General features: G+C 33.4%; 1 long non-coding RNA gene across 1 annotated transcript; it reads right to left on the bottom strand.

The window, feature by feature from the left end:
- Positions 1–9,018: 9,018 nt before the first annotated feature.
- On the bottom strand, positions 9,019–12,275 carry LOC117683841 (uncharacterized). Its single transcript, XR_010710251.1, has 3 exons — positions 11,825–12,275; positions 9,549–9,732; positions 9,019–9,450 (listed from the first exon to the last, which is right to left on the bottom strand). It is a non-coding gene; the product is annotated as an uncharacterized lncRNA (long non-coding RNA).
- Positions 12,276–12,757: the final 482 nt, after the last annotated feature.

Genomic DNA, 12,757 nt, shown 5'->3' with positions numbered 1-12,757 from the left:
GTGATAACATTACGAATCAATTTTGAATCCTAAAATAATTTCATAAAACATGAGTGCACAGATTGTGCGTGTTTTAAAGCATTATCAAAAACAGTATTGGCTGCGCCGCGTAGTAATACATTGCATGTGCTACATAAAAAATAGTGGTTTAAAATAATGTTGTTTTAAAGTGTACAAATTGGACAAAAATATAAAACAAGAGGCCCATGGGCCACATCGCTCACATGAGAACAATAGGTATCATAAAATCAGCTTTATTGAGTCATAATACAAACTATCTGGACAATTTACAATAATACATATAGATCCTGTATAAATAAAATCCATTTCCCCCCTGGATATTCATATGTTTATAATCATTTGTCCCTTTTCTAACAGTATGATTTTATAGTCATATCACATTTTGGGTATTGCAGTTCTCAAAAAGATCCTTAACAATTGTCTGTATATGGGATATAAACCAATATGAAACTCTGAACCTTCTTGTGAGGCCGAAGAATTGTCCTGGGGCCAAAGTCTAAACAATTATAAAGAATCATCTGGCTGATTAGTTTCTGAGAAGAAACTTTTTAATGATTCACTCTACATATTCCTATGTAAAACTTCGACCCCTCCCCTCCCCATTGTGGCCCCACCCTACTTTGGGGGTGTTATTATTTTCACAACTTTGAATCTACACTACCTGAGGATGCTTCCACACAAGTTTCAGCTTTCCTGGCTGATTTATTTTTGGGAAGAAAATTTTTAAAGATTTACTCTATATAATCCTATGTTAAACTTCGACCCCTTATTGTAGCCCCACCCTTTAACACTTTAAAAACTCTAACATCCCCAAATGTGGCCCCACCCAACCCCCAGGGATCATGATTTTCATAACTTTGAATCTACACTACCTGAGGATGCTTCCACACAAGTTTCAGCTTTCCTGGCTGATTTATTTTTGAGAAGAAATTTTTTAAAGATTTACTCTATATAATCCTATGCTAAACTTCGACCCCCTTATTGTGACCCCACCCTTTATCACATTAAAAACTTTAACATCCCCCAATGTGGCCCCACCCAACCCCCAGGGATCATGATTTTCATAACTTTGAACTACACTCTCTGAGGATGCTTTCACATAAGTTTCAGTTTCCTGGCTGATTAGTTTCTGAAAAGAAAATTTTTAAAGATTTACTCTTCATATTCCAATGTAAAACTTCGACCCCCCCCCCCCATTGTGGCCTCACCCTACCCCCGGGGGTCATGATTTGTCATAACTTTGAATCTACACTACCTGTGGATGCTTCCACACAAGTTTCAGCTTTCCTGGCTGATTAGTTTCCGAGAAGAAGATTTTTAAAGATTTTCTCTTCATATTCCTATGTTAAACTTCGACCCCCTTATTGTGCCCCCCCCCCCCTTCCTCGGGAGTCATGTTTTTCACAACTTTGAATCTACACTACCTGAAGATGCTTCCACACAAGTGTCAGCTTTTCTGGCTCAATGGTGCTTGGGAAGAAGATTTTTGAAAATTTCTCAATTTTTTTCATTAATATCTAATTATCTGCCCTTGAAAAACGGTGTGGCCCTTTATTTTCACAACTTTGAATCCCCTTTGCGTAAGAATGATTTGTGCCAATTTTGGTTGAAATTGGCCCAGTTGCTCTTGAGAAGATGTTGAAAATGTGAAAAGTTTACGGACAGATGGACGACAGACAAAATGTGATCAGAAAAGCTAACTTGAGCTTTCAGCTCAGGTGAGCTAAAACATAATTAATAATGAAACAACTCTATCATAAAGCCCTTTGGGCTCTATTGGAATTGACCACGCCCCGACGGAAATTATCACATCATAATACTCAAAGAATAATTCCTTATTCCTTAAATAATTGTATGACGACTTTGCACCCATATTATAATTAACTATTTAGATATTTGTAGTATACTTGTACACGATTGTCAAATTGAAAATAATTATTTATCCATATTGTTTTTTTTTAAATCTCCGAAAAGAAGAAATAAAGATGAAGTGAATAAATTAATAATGTCTACCTGTATCAACTTCATGTTAAAAAGGTAACTGACGACGAATGAAAGAAATATTTAAATATATATAAATTTGAGAAAAAAACAACACATTCTTACCTATATTGACGTTCGACAACTAAAAAAAATTGATCTTTTATTCGACATATAAATCTAAACATGTTGATATATTTTTCTATTTTCTATCATATATTTATAATTCATATTATTTTTATATATCTATTTATGAAAAGTAATCGCCACATATAAGTTTAAATTGAAACATGAAACCGTCGTGGTTTGCAAGTAGGTTCTTCATATTACCTTCTGATATCTCACGGCTTGCGCATGCTCCGGTGCTGTATGCATTGGTATCAAAGCAGCAAATCCATTTAGGAGGCGGCACGTCTTTTGATCGTTTCCAATGATATCCATCCCAACGCACGGTGATAATGTATTGCAATATAGTCCACATTGTAATCGGGGAGAGAGTGTTGAATTTGTAATTTGAATTTCATTTATAAGGCAAGAAGTAGAGGGAATTTTGCCGGACTGGATAACAAAGAAGTCATTTTCAACTGAGGATGACAAAATAATTTGGAACATTTCGATGACAACAACTAGGTAAGAAATGTTTCCCATTTTTATTCTGTTTTATCCAGGTTGCAATTCTTTTAAGGAGTTATTCTGGAAAGCTGGGTAACTCGTTTTATCTATCAAACATGTGACCATTACAAAATCTTTAATCAACAAAGTTTCAAAGACAAAACCGTACTTTTTTATCTGACAAACTTTGTAAAGTGAATGGTAAAAGCACACGTTAAACAAAAAAAAGTGTATACATGATATTTTTACAAGGTATTTTAATGGATTCTTGTTTGCTTTTGGATCTCAAAATGTTAATAGTTTTCATAGATTGGAGCTATTATTTAAACATTTTTGTGTATGGAATGTTTTAAGTTCTTGTATCATCACTTATAGTTATTTACGAATACATTTTGTTCCAAAAATTCAATACATTTAAACTTTGCCACGGATCGATAATAGGTTCATAGGCATACTCTTTTTATTCACCTTTTCGGCTGCAGGTTAAAATCAAACCAAAAAATCATTATCAAGAATTATTGAGCAATTCTACTGAATCTGAGAAAAATCTTGTTATCGGTATTCGCATCTCTCATGTATTTCTTTCTTAAATAAAAAATTGATTCAAGGATGAAACCGTTAATCTTAACTTTTCTTTGTATACTTTTATTGTATGTGGTGAATGCGTATTCATATGCATGCTGACATTTTCTTTAATTTTTGATTGGGTTACCTTTTAATTGGTTAATTTTATGGCCACATATTTTGTAATTTTTAAATTTCAATGGTTTATTATTTTTTCAAATTTAAATTAAATGTTAAAATGGATTTATCAGTGTGTAGTATATAATATCATCGGACGTTTTATTTTGCTCAGATTTTAAACTTCATCATTGCACTTTAAATATTGAATTAAATATTGAACTACAAAGCTGATTGACAGGACGTGCTCAAAAATTCGCATATCAAATAATATGATACATGTAGTTCAAATAATTCAACAAATTCAAACAAAGTTCATTCAAAAGTTCATAGTTCACTCAAAATTCAATCGAAGTTTAAAGATCGTGGGTTTTAAACCTTGACCCTAGAAAGTGCAGAAGTCAAGATTGACCCTTTTGAGGTGCAGGGGTCGGTGTAAACATAATACACCATTCGCTATTTTCTAATCCCAGGTGCAGTTCATTTACGCCACAAGTTATGGAGCTCAAACGCAGATCTTGATCTGTGAGATTGGGAACTCCGCCTCCATAAGGTTGGGGATATAAGCTGATTTAACCCACAACCGTAACCTAGGCTTGCTAAGCCGGATGACAAGCATGTCCCTTCGTTAGGATAAACTCAAGACATCCTGTAGCGTTTTAAGGAAAAACTCAAGACATCCTGTAGCGTTTTTAGGAAAAGAGCCTTTACTAGTTTGGACAATTTCACTCCGTCACAGAAAAAAATGAGTCACAATGAGGATGGCAGATAATTGGGCTGTCATACCGCAAGGCCAGTCTGGGTGGACAAGAATGATGATTCCATAGGACTAGCGTTTTTATAACAGCATCAGTTCATGCGTGGAAGCATACAAGACCAAATGACCCTTGAATGTTGGTAGTTGGTCTGAATAAATTGAAAACGTTTCATGCAAACATAGGATGAAACTGTACATGTGTCATTCAGTGAACTGAAATGTGCCTGAAAGGTAACTGAAAGGTAACTGAATGGCATAGTAATGCCATTCAGTCACTGTACCAGACATTTCAGTCAACAATCAGTTGGCAGAGCACTATCTTGTGAAACTAGCCTTAGTTTTTTATTTAAAGTCCCCCAAAAGTTTCCCCCACAGTGTACAAGAATGATAGGTATTAGGTTACGGACATATCTTTACAAAGGTTTTAAGTTTCTGCTCTACCTGAGACAATTCCTTGTCTTGGTACTCCTGTCACCACGAAAAAATATTTAGCCTTTTTCAAGTTCAGATGAAGATCTCCAGGTCTTAAAGATGGTTCTTTATTGAGTATGCTATAGTATTGAGGACCCCTCTTACCACAGAATAGATAAGATATGCCTTTGAATCAAAATTTTGATATGGCATGCTAATGTATCACTTATAACTCAAAGATTATCATTTTCCACATTTTTTAAAATTGTTTTCGCGGATATAACTTGCAATGCCAACTAAGTGCTAAATGTTGATCCAATCCGAAAAGAATGAGACATATTACATGTATATTATGCTTTCCACTAACTTAAGACGGACTAAAGCTTTGGAGAATACTAAACTGCATCTTGTAAGTGGGGTCTTATCAATGTGACGAAAACGGTCCCTGTATTCAGAGGGCAAACATTCAAATATGCAGCCTAATCCATTTATGCAAATTACACATTCAAATATAATATTTTTAAACAAGCTTGAATGGACACACAACTCATATTATTAATTTGCAAAAATCATTACTCTTCCTGCTTGGTCATTTTTCTATTTTTTTAGATTAATCAATAAGAACTGTTTATCAAGGTCTAGAGTTAGTTTTCCGTATTAAGTACAATATTGCTGGTTTACGGTAAACAATCAATTCACCGACACGATGACGATGTAAGTGAAAATGATAGCGAGAAAAGACTTGTTATATATGGATTAAATCATGTAATACAGACAAAACCATTTTTATAAATAAGTCTTTAGTTATGTAAATGCAACCTTGAATCAGATTTCTGCTTTTAGTGTTTCATGTCCAGCAAAAGCTTTTAATTTTAACTGGAGAAGTTGGGTCCTCCAATCCTTGTGACTAACAGTGAAATGATATTGCAGACAAATACTGACTTACCGTTGAATATAGATGCCAACTTGAAGATGATGATACATGTAGGAGCAGTAAGTATTGAACCACCGAACATAATGTTGGAGGCTAATAAGCAAGTGTGAACTGATAACACCATGTTTGATATGAGAATAACCGACTTTTTTTTAACCCTACATGTATGTGTATGTGAGACTGCAGCGTCTAAAAGTCGATCAATATCACGCTTAAAATAATGCTGTGAAAAGAGGTCACGCCGGGTGGGGGGGGGGGGGGGGGGCTGGCGGGGTCATGTTGCATAGCTAAATGTCTGAATTTAATTACCCACCAACTCACATGTATTGACTCACACATCTAATACTTACATGTACTGAGCCTCTAATTACATGTACTGACCCTCTAATTACATGTGCTCAATCTCTAATAACATGTACTGACCCTCTAATTACATGTGCTCAATCTCTTATTACATGTACACTGACTCTCTAATGACATGTGCTCACTCTCTAATTACATGTGCTCTTTCTCTTATTACATGCAATTACCCTCTAATTACATGTGTTCACTCTCTAATTACATGTGCTCTCTCTCTCTTATTACATGTTCTGATCCTCTACTTACAAGTACTGACACTCTAATTACATGTACTGACCCTCTTATTACATGTACTGACTCTCTAATTACATGTATTGACCCTTTGATTACATTTACTGACTCTCTAATTTAATGTACTGATACTCTAATTACATGTACTTACACTCTTATTACAAGTTTTGACTCTCTAATTACATGTACTGACACTCTAATTACATGTACTGATACTCTAATTACATGTACTGATCCTCTAATTACATGTACTGACCCTCCAATTACATGTACTGACTCTCTAATAACATGTACCGACCCTCTCATTACATGTACTGACCACCTAATTACATGTACTGACCCTGTAGTTACATGTACTAACTCTCTAATTACATGTATTGACCCTTTAATTACATGTAATGACTCTTTAACTACATGAACTGATACTCTAATAACATGTATTGACCCTTTATTTACATGTATTGACTCTCTAATTACATGTACTGACACTCGTATTACTTGTACTGATACTCTAATTAAATGTACTGATACTCTAATTACATTGACTCTCTAATTACATGTTCTGACCCACTAATTACATATACTGACTCTCTAATAACATGTACCGACCCTCTTATTACATGAACTGACACTCTAATTACATATACTGATTCTCTAATTACATGTATTGACCATTTAATTACATGTATTGACCCTTTAATTACATGTAATGACTCTTTAATTACATGTACTGATACTCTAATAACATGTATTGACCCTTTAATTACATGTATTGACTCTCTAATTACATGAACTGACACTCTAATTACATGTACTGACACTCTAATTACATTTACTGATACTCTAATTACATTGACTCTCTAATTACATGTTCTGACCCTCTAATTACATGTACTGACTCTCTAATAACATGTACTGACCCTCTTATTACATATACTGACCCTCTTACAGTGGTAGCAACGTTATTATTGACAAACGACACGCACGTTTCTGATACACGAACGATCACGCACGATACACGAACGATCACGCACGATACACGGACGATCACTAACTTACCGAATTTTCACGATACACGAACAAAAACGATAAAACACGCAACCGAACGATTCTACACCATTAAACACGCAAAATTAAAATTAATTTTTAAGATTAGAATTAAGAAAACGTATTGCTTTAATTTGTAAAAAGCGGCATGTACAGTAGCAATGCACTGTTTTATATCTTACGAGTAAACAATTTACACATCCATACAAAAAAAAAATATATGATTCAAACACAAATTAATTTTTTTTGTCTCCATAACGAATAATAACTTAAGTGGAAATGAAATGAAGATAATGCATTAACTATACGAAATTATTTACATACGGGTTGACTGTTTATGTAATCCAGTTCCCTTACGTACGATTTGATTATGCGGGATAGAGGTAAATTTGTCACCTTGTTCCATATAATTTTGATTTACCACATTGAATATTTTCATTATTTACAGTACATAATTTTTTCTAAATTTTAAAGCATCTATAAAAAAATTATTTCAAACAAATATTCAGATAGGAATGCGTATCGTATTTTCATTTGAAAGAAAAACGTTGGGGATAATCGTTTAGTTTAAAACAGGGAGTGGGTAAGCTTGACTGCTTTCATTCAACGTGCCGCTATTGCTAATATGATTAAAATTATGTGTCAAAACACAGTGGATGCTTGATAGAGGCTGACTATAACATTATGCAAAACTAACTCGACCGAACAAAGGATTGAATGAGCTGTGGAAATACTTGATAAATGTATTTAACCATGAAAGAGAGAATGAATGTTAATAACTGTTTATGTTCTTCTATGGAAAACAGTTTAAAATTCACACTGTTTTACAAAAACTACTTGTCGTTGTTGTAAGAATAAATCCTGACGTTCCGTAAAAAAAGTTACAAAACGAAAAAACCGCGCAATCACGCACGAACAGGCACGATAAAAAACGCAAACTATTTTTCCTGATACACGCACGATCCCGCACGTTACACGACCGATCACTCACGTTACACGAACTATTTAACACGATTGGCTTGTCAACAATAACGTTGTTACCACTGTATTACATGTACCGACCCTCTTATTACATGCACTGACTCTCTAATTACATGTACTGATACTCTTATTACACGTACTGACCCTCTAATTACATGTACCGACCCTCTTATTACATGGACTGACTCTCTAATTACATGTACTGATACTCTTATTACATGTACTGACCCTCTAATTACATGAACTGACCCTCTAATTACATGTACTGACACTCTAATTACATGTACTGACACTCTAATTACATGTCTTGACCCTCTAATTACATGTACTGACTCTCTAATTACATGTACTGACTCTCTAATTACATGTACTGATACTCTTATTACATGTACTGACCCTCTAATTACATGAACTGACCCTCTAATTACATGTACTGACTCTCTAATAACATGTACCGACCCTATAAATACATGAACTGACCCTCTAATGACATGTACTGACACTCTAATTACATGTCCTGACCCTCAAATTACATGTACTGGCTGTCTAATTACATGTACTGACCCTCTAATTACATGTACTGACTCTCTAATAACATGTACTGACCCTCTTATTACATGTACTGACTCTCTAATTGCATGTATTGACCTTCGTATTACATATACTTACCCTTTAATTACATGTATTGACCCTCTTACTACATGTACTGACCCTTTAATTACAAGTTTTGACCCTTTTATTACCTCTACTGACCTTCAATTATTTTATTGTAAATTTTCGTTTTCTCATTAATTAGTAAAATTTGTGAAATGTATATCAAAATGCATCAAGTTTTCATTGCAGATAACACTGCGAATTTGATTGAATAAAAAAAGCATTTACTGATACATAAATGTTCAGTTCTTTGAAAAAATTACCTTCTTAGATATCAATATGCACAAAAACAATTGACAATAAATCTAAATTTTATAACTAGTATCTGTATACAGTGTATCATAACAAATACCAGAAATGAAGATGAAGCATACAATAAAGAAAATTCATTATATTATTGAATAAGATATGCGTTTTGGACAAGTACGGACAAGCCCATGCGTTTTCATACACTCGGAACGATTTGGTGTTACGAAAATGCCAAAGATGTTCAGTTTGAAAACAAGTTCAGTGAACCGACTTTAGCACTAGAAACAGTCAGTCTGATGCGATGCACGAATAATACCAGCAGATCTAGACCGTTTGGACTTGTTACATGTATAAACTGTGTCTTTGAGATCCGCTCCTCTACTCGTAAGATTACAGAGAACGACTGCAGAACATGTTAAAAATCACAAACTTGACACAGTACTCGAAAGCTCACCACTGCTGATTCCATCTGTGATATTTGGTGGTAACCTTACCGACGGCGTTGTCCTGAAGAATATGGGCGGTCGACGCTCTGAAATTAAAAAAAAAATTAAACTTTTTTTGTAAAGCCATGTCGATCAATGACAATTTGTAATGGTATGAAGTGGTTTTATCGGTGAAAGAACTTACCTGGGGAATTGGATTTTCCTTGTGTTTCGTTTAGGACAGCGAACATAACGATTGCCACGATCACAAACGTTACGAGCACTAAGGTAGATATTATAATGGTGGCCCATCTCCTGGAACAATAGGAAATCCTGCTGGTGACGGTATTCCTGGGGTTACATCTACAGGTGCACGACGTGGGAGGGGGCTGTAGGGGTATAAAATGGTACTTTGTTGATTAGAACACATTACCTGGAAACAGAGTTTGTAAAGAGCACTGCCTTTAATGAAGTCAGGAGATAAAGATTTGTTTTGTTGTTAAACATGAGCTACTGGCCAAAAGGTACCTGGAGACAGATTTCGCTTTGTTTACGAAGAGTATTGCTCTTACAGAAGTCAGAAGATACAATGTAAAGATTTATCTTATTGTTAAACATGAGCTAGACTTAAGTGTTTAAAGGGTAATATCATTTTCCTGTGATCGTAATTATTGTATCGAAATATATTTTTTTAACAATTAAAATTTGCCATAACACTGAGCAATATTATTGTTATTAGGAAGTCAGTCCTAAATCATTTGAATTATGAATTTGTAGCTGTCACATTATGTAAAAGAATACCAAAACATTTATTAATTGAGGTGGAATCGAATCAAATTCTTCTAAAATACTACATATAGGTATAAAAATTTCTAAAATGTTTCTATTGTTTGTTTTTCGTAATATCAATTGTTCGATGATGTAAATGAAAGTTTATGGAAAAAAGACATTAAGGATTACGTTTACTCAGGGGCGAAAATAATTCCAGTAATAGGAACGAAGAACTACTTATTGTTCATTGTAGCCCCACTATTGTGGTGCTATTTTTCACTTTCAAATAACTAGGTCAATGACCTACTTTTTCTGCTATTGACCTCGAAATGTTTTCCGAAAAAAAATGTAAAAAGTTGTCAAAATTTTCCACCATTTTCAAAGTGTTCTTTATTTTTTAATTATTAGAAATAATAAAACAATTTGTAGGTTGTGAAATGATAAAATACGAATAGCTTTACTTATTTTATATTTGAATACATCATTTCAAGCTTATATTTTAAATTTAATTTAGTCTGAATTTCTTCTATCATTTTCCCAAATTGTACCCATTTTTGATCGAGTTTTATAAAAAATTGACTAATAGGAGCTCCAAACCATTGATTGCCTAAAACTGTTTTATTGTCTGTATTATATTGACATTAACATTATATAAGGTCAATGATAAAAATTTCGAGATATTTTATCTTGAATCGATTTTATGTATTTTAAAGATTTTTCCAATCGCGTGCCAGCCAGTGATATAAATTTATAGACGAGTAAATACAACCAAAAAATATGTAAAATGATATGAAAAAACACATAGAAACTTAAATTTTGCAATTACACTGCAACAGAAAGTTTTTAAAAGAAAATAAGAAAATGAAAAAAAAATTCCGAATTTCCTCTGTTTCAATCTTAATCTACTTTTGTCGGAGCATATCTTCCTCAAATAAACAAATCATGGATATCAATATCGATATTTGTTAATAACGTTGTTATTTTGTGTTTTTAAACCAACTTTGGACTTCAGATATTGAACTTTGTAGAAATATTTTTTTAAAATCTCAAACCCTGAGTAAACGTAATCCTTAAGGCACATTCGATGGGGAAAGTATTGACCACTCAGCTTCTTTATTAATGAAATATTTACATTAATTTTTTAACTGTCTGTGAATGTAAATATTATCTCAATGAATCTATGGCGACCAGCTCAACTTTCAACAGATAATACACTGCGGGACTGTCCTGTATTTATACAGGTATTTAGTTTCATAAAAAGAGGGTTGTCATCAGTCATGGAAGCCTAAGATTTATCCTAGGTCGATTTATTTCCTTCGCTTGTTGTCCGAGAAGTTAGAATGATGAGATGTTGTCAATTCACCTTCCTATATCAAGACTTACACTTTTTAAAACATTGTGTCACGAGATTGCGATTTGAAAAATTGTGTATAACAATATTGTTGTTAAATTATCGGGCTTATGAATCGCATATTTTGAGTTCGAATCCACGTGTAGCTTTTGTTCATATCTAATATATCAAATTTTTGAAAATCACCAATTTTTTAAACAATTTTGCATATTTTTTGTCTAATTTTACTAAATTTATATAGTTCTTATGCATCATTCTATATATATTAAAAAAACAAGTTGTTCTCTGCTGATTAAAGAAACTATTTCAAGGTTAGGTGTAATGAGCCACTTTAATAAACAAAATATAAAAAAGCATACCTGAGATGGATTCTCTAAATCCGTAGACCCCGTTGATTTCATTGCATCAAAAGAATTCCTTGAAACATAGGAAATTTCCCGAATAGACATACGGTCTTCAACTTTTTAACCTCGATGTTTTTCTTGAAACTCATGTTCTTAAATACTTTGATATCCTATTAATTACTAGATAATATTATCGCCAAAGATCTTCAGAGGTAACCTTATTCTGTACCGTAAGGGTAATTAGATTATTCTCAAGAGGATTCAGATGATGACTTCCAAATCCTGATGAGTAAATCATCGGCAAATTACACTGCACTTCCGCAAAACGCTTCGTTAGTCATTGCTGTAAATGCTTTTAGCTGATTTGAACTTATTGGTAGAGATGTCACGATTTTTCGTAATATGGTGATTTCCATCTATTCATTAGCGTTGCCTTATGACCTCAAATTGTTTTCCAGGAAGAGCTTTTGGGTCATAAAATCCGGTTTATTCTGGTTCCATTTCTATCATTTTTTTTTAGAATTAAAACCAATATAATTGAAACATAATGCGACGTAGTCTGATTGCCATAATTCATGTTGCGCGATTTCAGACCTGAGAGAGAGAGAGAGTTTATATACCGGTACATGTTGCACTATTCAATAAGCACATTTATTGAATTATTTTGAAATTTTAAGCACGACCTTTCATAAAATTAGAAAACTTCTTTAGATAACTAATAAATATATACCTTTTTTATCTTATTGTTCAGTAAGCACATTTTTTTTTACTTTTTCATTTTTTTTAAATTCGACTAAATGAAAGTCTTCTAATGTGTATGGAATCAATGGGCCTGTTGGTGAATATCATATTTGTAACTGTTTTGTATATACTTGCAGTAATTCCAATGCACAATGATTATAGATTCCAAATTTTGCTGCAATTACAATTTAACTTTTTTAGGACAAT

The sequence above is a fragment of the Magallana gigas genome, chromosome 10 (assembly GCF_963853765.1).
Source record: "Magallana gigas chromosome 10, xbMagGiga1.1, whole genome shotgun sequence".
In the NCBI taxonomy this organism is placed as follows: Eukaryota; Metazoa; Mollusca; class Bivalvia; order Ostreida; family Ostreidae; genus Magallana; species Magallana gigas.
Note: the sequence above shows the minus strand (reverse complement) of the source record. Positions and strands in the feature narration are given on the sequence as shown.